The sequence below is a fragment of the Neltuma alba genome, unplaced genomic scaffold (genome assembly GCF_004799145.2).
Source record: "Neltuma alba isolate B1F8T4 unplaced genomic scaffold, ASM479914v2 tig00004505_pilon, whole genome shotgun sequence".
Classification (NCBI taxonomy): domain Eukaryota; kingdom Viridiplantae; phylum Streptophyta; class Magnoliopsida; order Fabales; family Fabaceae; genus Neltuma; species Neltuma alba.
In genome coordinates, this window is record NW_021633737.1 from 41,369 (window position 1) to 51,435 (window position 10,067).

Sequence of the window (10,067 nt, forward strand, 5' to 3'; positions counted from 1 at the left end):
TTTTGTTAAAAAGTAACTCTGATAAAATAAAAGTGTTTAAATAGTTGTTATCAAAAACACTTTTTATATGTGTAAATTACTAAAAAGGATATAAATTAATTTGATAATTACGTAAAAAATAGATTTTATAATATGTTTTAATTTGAAGGAATAAAATTGTTTATAATATATTTTTTACGAATATAATTAATAGTATATAAAATAATATAATTAATAAATAATTAATATGTGTATATATATTTATAAAATATGAGATTAAATATGTTTATAGAAAAATAATTGAGGAGTGTTAAGATCATATTACTGTTGGAATCTACTCTGATAGATATAATCACACTCTCCAATTTGAGTTAAAAGTAGAATAGATTTATTTTTTCTGAAAGCATGGTTTTGAGTCCAAAACCTCGGTTTGTTTATTTTCTTCTTATTTGGGAAAATTTTTGACCCAAACCATGGTTTTGGTCATTTGCCATATAACTAGTTTTTTTTTAATAGAAAAGTTAATTTAATATTTAATTTGGTTTCAAATATAATATTTTAATATATTTTGTCTCTTATCTATTTTTTTAAAATAGTCCTTATAATTACATATATTAAATGTTACATCAAATGGTAGTTCAAACTAATACATATGAGTGGTAAGGGCATTTTAAAAATGACAATACATATTTATTACAAATAGTTAATTTAACTGATTTTCTTAATTTTTTTCAAATTATTCAGTTGAGTTTTATATTAAGGACATTGGATAATATAAGATAAGTATGTAAGAAATATTTTATCTCAGTTTATATCAAATACTCTTATAAGTGATTCCAAATGGGGTTTTAGTGCTTGTGCTTCAGAAAGATAGATATGTTATAAATATTAAGAAACAAATCGGTGAAAAATACGTGCTTATATAATTATCAATGACAGCTTATTGCAATTAGTTATGTCCCCCTCCTTGCACTTTTTTCCAGTTAATTGATCGACATTTTTAGTACATTCCGTAGAATTTTTGTCTAAATTGTTTGTACAATAGGCATTGAGGTTCGTACTAAAACATTGACATCAAGTATAAAATCATCACAACAAAAAGTTCCAAGATACTACTGTATGTGCTTAAACAAAAAAAAAAAAGCTTCAAGGTTAAAACATTTGTGGCAAAAAAGCTATAAAAATTTAAAAATAAATAAATTTATGAATCTCAGTTTTCACCTTTTAAGAATGGGATGTAAAAGATCCTTTACGAGAATATAATGAAGGGAAAAAGTTTTAGATGTAAAATATTGTTTCTGCCTTTAAATTGGAAGTTTGTAATAAAATAAAATAATAATTGTTGAATAATAAAAAATAACAGATATTTTATATCTTATTTTATGTATAACGAAAAAAGACCTTCTCTTTTCCATAAATGGTTGATACCAAATAGAGCTTAAACTACTTTCAAGCATTAATATCAATAGATTTCAATATGAATATAAAATAATACAATCAATCAATAATGGTCCTAATATTTTAACTTTGCATGGGGCGGAGTTGCATAAGGCGCAATTTCTAATTTGTATTTATATGCCAAAAGTAATTGACTTACAGCTTTTTCAAAGGATTAAAGCATGTAGTACTACCTTCTGTCCTAATTATAAAACCTTATTTATAAGTTACAAATGATGTCTTCTAAGTAGGACTGGATGTAGTATTATGTTATCTCCTTCTTTAATAATAAGAAGAACATTCTTTATTATTTTTAATTGAAAAGGTTCTAAAATACTGAAACGAACCATTATATTTCGACATTTATTAACATGAAAATCACCTATTTAAATCACAAAAATTCTCATAATTGTTATCTTTTCTAAATAAAAGTCAATATAATTCAAAGTTAGTTTTTGATGGGTTTATCTTTGGATAGATGTAAACAGAACAATTCACAGGCACATGCGTGTCCACACACACAAACACACATTACAATTAATCAAAAGAACCTTTTCTAATATTAATTCTTGAACCTACAAAAGGAGTATACAACTTTTCCATGTACAAAATAGTGTTCGATCCAAATAATATATGAGACTGTTTTTCCACTAGAGCATATGTCAAACATAATTTAGTCAAACTGTTAAGAGATAGCATAAATTCATAAGAAAGTAAATACATAGAGCACAAATTAATTGAGTTTTACGTAATTGGGGGACCTACATGAAAGAGAAGGATAAAATCCAGAAAACTGTTCGGCATGGATTCTCCACAATTGCTAAATACTATTCAGGAGCATGTGACAAATAGATATAGGAGAGTGGACCAAGTACATCTCATTTTTTCAAACATCCTAACTTTTTCTGTACTTTTATCATAATGCTCCCTTCTGTCTCTCTAATAGAGAAGTTATTGAGATATTATATTATATTTAATTCTAAATATAAGATTTCAATTTAATTTATTCCTTATATTTATCATTTTCTCAAGTTAATTCACCTGACATATCACGTGATATATAATATATTGCTATAGAGTATATTTCAAAAAGGTCAGATTATATTTTGTTATAATTAATTTAGTTGATTTTCTTAATTTGCCCAAATGAGTTAAATAGCTTTTAATCTGTATAATTTTTTTTATTTGAGGCTATAAGTGAGATTGAATCTATAATCTTCCACTTATTAAAAAATATATATGTCACTAGGCTACAAAATCATTGTTGGCGCGTCTAGCAAATTGTTAAATTGAACTAGAACATGTACTTTGTTTGCTTTATCTTTCATTTTTCTCTCCATCTTCTTTTGTTGTGACCTTTCATTCAGAAAACTCTTCCATGGCATGAAGAAACAAAACCCTAAAAGTGCTTTTCCTTTTGGCTCCCATATAAGGCAAATGCGTGAGAAAGAGGCATAACCAACTAATTAATCAAAGCAATATGCATGTCTATATGTCAACGTTACAAGATCCTTTTCAAACATGCCCACCTTCTGAACTGAAAAAGTTGGCCCCTTATATTATCAAAAAGGAGGAACAAGTTCTATTCATTATGAAAAAAGAAGAAAGGAACAAGTTCTCCAAATTCTGTGGATGCTATTTTGAAAAAATAAGATTATGAAAAATGTGTATAGAAGAACCATGATCATTATAATTAACAAGTGACACTCATTTCACAAGCTGTATTATTATGGATTTCTTTTTTTCCTTAATGTCGTCTTTTTGTTTATGCAATAAAGTTGTTGAGCTCCAAATGCCACTAAGGTAAGTGCTTGCCTTGTCTGATTGAACTCTCTCTCTCTCTCTGATCTCTCTCTCATGTTATCAAATCATTCCTTTTTTTAATCACATTCTTATGCTTAAAATAGGTCAAAAGAATTTAGGATTTTATTAATCAAACAAGATAATTATGCTCTATTTTCTGTGGATATAAACTCTTGAGAGAAGTATATTGCATAGTTTCCTTGGAACTCAAAGCAGATTTTTACGACAGCTTTAAGCTTTTAGAACCTCCGGGGTAGCTATAAACTGATCGGAAGGAAAAGAAAAAGAAAAGAATATTTGGATGGAAATTTTCCAAAAATAATACTAAAATTTTTACTATTCATGAAAGTTTTCTTTCATAATATTTTAATCCCTACCTTTTGCCTCATTTTTACCTTTATCCAAACCAAGGACGCTTTCCACTAACGGTGCCAATAGGTTGAGTTTGAAAGATTATCTTAATTCCCATTTAAGTACGTAAAATTGATAGTTTAAGTATAATATTGTGGTTAAAAAATAAAGTTGATTAAAATAACCCCAATTAGTATTAATCCTGCTTGAATTTGACCCAATAATATTGCGAATAGTTGTATAAAAAAATACAAATGCTCTAGCCTTCCGCAAATACAACTTGTCTACTCACATGCATTTCTTGACCAGCTTGGATTCAGTTAAATCCCTGATCGATCAATCAATCACTAATCATCAATCAATTATCTTCTTAAAAAATTGCAATACCCGATTTGCAAAACATGTCAAATAACTTTAATTTTTTTATGTTAATAAATTGATTATAAATCATATTAATTAACACAGAACAAATAATTAGGATAAAGAATTGGGTCAAATGTGAAAGGGTATGGGTATCTTCCATCATACCCTTTAATCAATAGTCCTCAAGTAAGTGCGCGTTCGTGCGTGTGTATTGATGTTTTAAAATGTCTATTAAAAAAGCATATTTCATTTTAATTATTAATTTCGTTCTATATTTGTCAGGCTGAATTTCTACTTAATTAAAAATTTACTCAATGCAACATTTTTCGTCTAAATTTTTAATTTAACTCCTTGAAAAATCTTAAAGAATCTGTCTCATTTCTTGGTGTATATATATAACAAGGGTCGGCAATGTAGTGCCCATCTATATCCTCTTCTTTGTAGAGTCACCACTTGAAGGACAACATCTGGATGGCAGGTTATAAAAGGAGGAAAAAGGGACACAATTAATATTAGGGAAAATTTCACTGTAGGACCGCAGAAGATAATTAATTTCAAAGAGCCCCCAAAACTTTCTGAAATTTCACTGCAGGACCAAGGGGGCAAACTGATATTAATTCCACAAAGAAAATGACCCTATTGCCCCTCATGTGAACAAGTATGGGAGAACCTATTTGCAAGTGAGGTTAGATAATTTACAACATGCATAGATATATTTACAATTAAAATTAGTCCATTTACACATTACCTTCTTCACCTGAAGAATGTGTCTGAGTGAATAAGTGTGAGACAGCCCATTTGCAAGTGGGACTAGACAATTTGCAACATACATATATTTATTTACAACTGGAATTAGTCCATTTACATGTCACTTCCTTCACCTGAAAAAGATCTCCGTGAGTGAACAAGTGTAGGAGCGCCCATTTGTAAGTGGAATTAGTCAATTTGCAACATACATACATTTATTTATAATTAGAATTAGTCCATTTACATATCACCTCATTCACCGGAAAAAGGTGCCTGTGAGTGAATAAGTGTGAGAGAACCCATTTGCAAGTGGGACTAGTCAATTTGCAACATACATACCTTTATTTACAACTGAAATTAGTCCATTTACATGTCACCCTACAATAAGTATTATGAGGGGCAATAGCGTCATTTTCTTTGTGGAATTAATATCAGTTTGCCTCCTTGGTCCTGCAATGAAGTTTCAGAAAGTTTTAGGGGCTCTTTGACATTAATTGTCTTCTGCGGTCCTACAGTGAAATTTTCCCTTAATATTAATTGAGGTTATAATCCCATCAGTATGATTCGCCCACAGATCTTAATTTAATGGTTTCAGAATCCCTCAGACTAATCATAAATTTGATTCCATATCCCCACGCCACTATATAATTCCCTATCACTCCTTTTCACACCAAAAAAATGCTCTCTTTTGATAAGAAAACTTCAATTCTCTCTTTGGAAAATCATTTCCCAAAGCCCCATTTGATTCATCCTACAGATCTAGCTTGCATACTTAATATCAACATAACTAAGTACCCTCGCCAACACTTTTTTTTATAAGTTTCAAATAACTAAATTACATAACTCAAATAAATTAGTTAAAATTAGTTAAAAATAAATAAGTATGTAAAAAATATAACTTATTTTCTCAAAACATCCTTATTTAAGGAAAGGATGAGTGTATTGGGAGGGAATGAGCGGCAAAAGAGAGAGGGGAGATAATAAGTGAAAAAAAAAGAAAGAAATAAAAGAGACATATAATTGATTTGGGATAAAAATAAAAATAAATAAATGTTTAGACATCTTCAAAGTGTAGTTTATAAAAAAGATCAAACCTATTCAAAAAAAATTGAAGTTTATAATAAGAGCAAGAAGGAGTAATTAAAAAGTCAAATAAAATGAAAAACATTCGATATGCTATTATGGGTCTCACATTGAAACTCGTGAAGTGTGATTTATAAGTTTAAAAGACTCTCTTATACTACTCTTATATATGGGCTCTCTCTTTGAATTTTCTTAGAGTTTTCTAGCCGGCATGAGGCAGAGTGAAGTGAAGACTTCTAATATAGCTGCAAATTTAAAGTTGATATCCAAAATCACTGGTCAAACCTTACAGTTATGCAGTCGGTGATTGTCTGAGATTTATTTATTCTCTGATCTTTCTCTTCTGTTTCTTCTTCCATTATATGCAACCTAATTTATGACCGTAAAAGATTAAATGAATTGATGAACAAGTTGTTGAAGATCCGCGACAAAAATCATTCGATTGGTAAAAGCCTCTTCTAGGGATCATGCATCGAAACCTAAAGAAAATTCATGAAGACAGATTCGTTGCTGAAGTTTTTCTTTTTTGGATTCCGTTTCCTTTTTAACGTTTCCATTTTACCATGAAGATCCTCATCGATCGGCAAGTCGCTCAGCAAATTGATGAAAAAGGCGAACAGTAATTACGGTACATTGCAGAATCTCAGCCAGCCAGAGTCAAAAGTTTCTGCTAGCTTATAACAGTTTAATGATTCTTGTTCTCGTATTAATCTTGTTCATGAATCACTCTTCTATTTGCGAGGTCAAGTAGTTTTCTTGGGTATTATTAGGGTCACATATGCTTGCTAAAGTGATTCAGATTCTTCTTTATGCTTGTTTACGCTCAAAACACAAAAATGTCCCAACCAGTGAAAAATTATACGCTTGCTTGCATTCTTGTTTTGAAAACAATTTTATGTTTTTAAAAACAAAAAACCAAAAAAACTTGTTTGATAATTTATTTTTAGTTCATTGTCTTAAAAAACAAAAAATAATAATATAGTTTTAAAAACTAAAAAAACCCAAAAAATTTAGATTTTTTTGTTTTTATTTTTGTATTTTGAAAAATAGGATAAATCTTCTTCTCTTCTCAGCCGCCCACCTCGTGTCATTGCCAGTGATGACCATTGCTTGCTGAATGTGATTTTTTATTTTAAATGTCATTTTTAAAAGTAATTATCCAAACTATTTTTTGTTTTTTAATTCGCAAAACCTGTTTTAAAATTGAGAATAAGAAAACAAAAAACAGAAGCCAACAAGACCTAGAATTTTTTTTCTAAGCATTTTTAGGGCTCTAATATTCAATTTTTCTTAAACTTGAGAGTTGTATGTTTAAAAAAAAAATTCAAAACAAAACTTTTAAAAATATAAAAGTTGAATTAAATACTTTAAAGGGATTTCTAAAATTAAGTTGGTTTATGGAGTATATATCATGTCGTTGTTGTTAATAACTGTCGAATGCTAAATTTTTCTTGTTTCTTTTCTGTTTATACCATTCTTTAATTTATCCTAATTCTAAGTGTTCTTCCTAAATATATGATGTTTATAAAAGTAAGAATCCATTTAGAAGATTGGACGTATATGACGTTTCTTATTCTTTGAAATCTAAACTTGACATTAGAGATATGATCATCAAGCACTAAAAAAGTGCAAAGCAAGACTAGTTGGTATTAATTAATTAAATAGTTACAGCACTAATTGTGTAGACATTATTGGGGGGATATAATCTATGGGTCATAATAATTTATTTTAAATGATTTTGTGCTATATGAAGTATGTATATGAGAGTCCTTTTTTCTTAAATTGCCTACAAAAATTTTATTTGAGTACTTGTGTGAATTTTCCAAACAAGCATTCTTTTAAGTGAATTAGAATGAATTTCTAAAAAATTCTAATTAAATGTTTTGGGAGAATGATGATAGTTAGGTCCCAAAATATCAATTTAATGACAGTTAGGTTCTCTGTAAATATCGAATCAAATTGCTGCAAATTTTTGAGTCTCAATCATAAATTAGTTATTCAACTTTTAAATGCAACTTTTTTTTTGGTTGCCCACCCAGTTCGCCGGAGTTTTGCTCCGACTACATTTGGATCCGATCTGCGTTGCACACCTAGTTGTGGTGGGTGAGTCTCCCAACAGGGATTTCTGCATACGCTGAGGCTCGAACTCAAAACCTCGCTTAAGCGGTACCAAGCCACTTATCACTTGGACCAATCCCCGTTGGTAAATGCAACTTTTAGTTTGTAGCTGAGATTTCCTTACAACATTCTGAATCGGTATTTACAAATCATTTTTTTGAAAATTAATTTGTCGAGAACAGCTATCATTAAATTAATATTTTGAAACTTAATTGTTATTTTTTTTCCTAAACTTTCTTTAATGGAACAAGCCCTACAACGTAACGCTTTCCCCTTTCAAAATATGAAGGGAAAAGTCTCAAGAGACAAACTCGAATACACGGAGAGAGGAACTTAACAATATACTCCGTCCTTAAGGTTTAACTAACTAATTTGAAGAGATTAATAAAAATAAAAAAATTACTTAATCAAAACAGATATTACATTATTTTTTAAAAAATATTTATATCTATCATTTTATATATTATAAATCAAGCAAATTAGTTTAGGAAAAAATGATAAATATAAATTCTTTAAAATAATTTATTTAACCATCTTAATATTTTCAAATTAGATAAGAGAATCTTATATTAAAGATTGGAGGTAGTATATAATTATAAATAATACTGCTTTTAACCCCACATGCATGGAGTATTATTTATAGGAATGAATGGATGGATCAGATTCTGATCCATTTCAGAAAAGGGAACACAATTGATGGACCAGATGCTACCACGTGCGTGCCTTTCTCTTCAGTCTCATTTCAATATATATGTATATATATTAGGTCGGCGTTTAGCTTGCAGGAATTCGATTCTTCCTTTCTAAATGATCAAACATAACTAATACGTCTTGTAAATTTCTTTCAAAGCTAGCCACTTGCTTTTTCCAGCGCTAAAATCAGAATTTTTTTTTAAAAAAAGAAAAAATATATTTGCAGTATCTCTTTGTGGGTTGGAGATAGAACAAAGCTTTTTCCGGAATAATAATGAGTTTCCCATTGGCTTCTCAACAATAGAATGCCGGGTAGAATTAGTGATGATAAATCGTTGTCAATACAAAGAAATATTATTAAATGGCAGTAACATTCTAATAATGTCTACATTGACTAATAAAAATTTCAGAAAGATGATTTAATCAATTTTAGTCATTGAAGTTTGATTCAACACAATCCAACTTTTGTATAATTCAATGGGTATTAAAGAAACGTAAGGATTGTATTATTTTGAATAAAAAACTATAAGGATTGAATTGTTCTTAGAACAAAAAAAAACTATAGAAATTAAGTTGTGTTGATTTATAATTCAGAGATTGAATCGATTATTAAAAAAGGTTTGAGGACCCAAAATTATAATTTCTTGTAAAATGATCTCAAATCAAATCACATATCTTTTTTTAAGAAGCCATTTTAATCCGATAGACAATTCACACAACTTCACACACCAGCTTTGTTTGAGCATCGGTTTTTTTTTTTTTTTTAAGATTTCAATTTAAATTTTTGCCTTCTTTTTTGTTTTATTTTTATTTAAACTCTTGTACGATGTATTATCAAAATTTAGAAAAATCAACATACACTTTTTTTAATAAACAACTAATTTAATTTTCTTAGTCTCCATGAATTTTTTGGTTAAAAAAACCTATGTGGATTTATTACAATAGGTACTCTTTCAGTCCTAAATAAAAGACCATTTTCGTAGTATAATTTATACTATGAAAGGAGTCTTATATTTAGGACCTTAAGAGTATATTATAAAAACCAGAGGGAGTACAGTATTTCTTCATCATGGTAATGAGTATACGATTAATATATGAACAACTTGATTCGGGGAATACACAAATGAAAGAACAATCAAATTAAAGAGCTATGTACGAGGTAAGTGAAATTATGCGTTACCCAAGATGATCTAAATATGTCCAATCAGAACATCAAATTGAAGGATTTATATAGAGCAACTTGTACCAGAAACTTTTGGTCCCAAAAATAAAACTTGTACCAGAAACTTACCATCAGATTCAAGGAACATAATGTGTTTATACCTAGCTAGTTCACCTTTTCAAGGAGCCGTGAATTCCCAATATTAACAATAATGCTCTAAAGTTCAGTCAAAAATAATCATAATAATAATAATAATGCTCTAAAGTCATATCAGTGTTGGAGTGTCCTGTTATGTAAGAAATACATTAAGGGCATTACAATGCACGAAGAG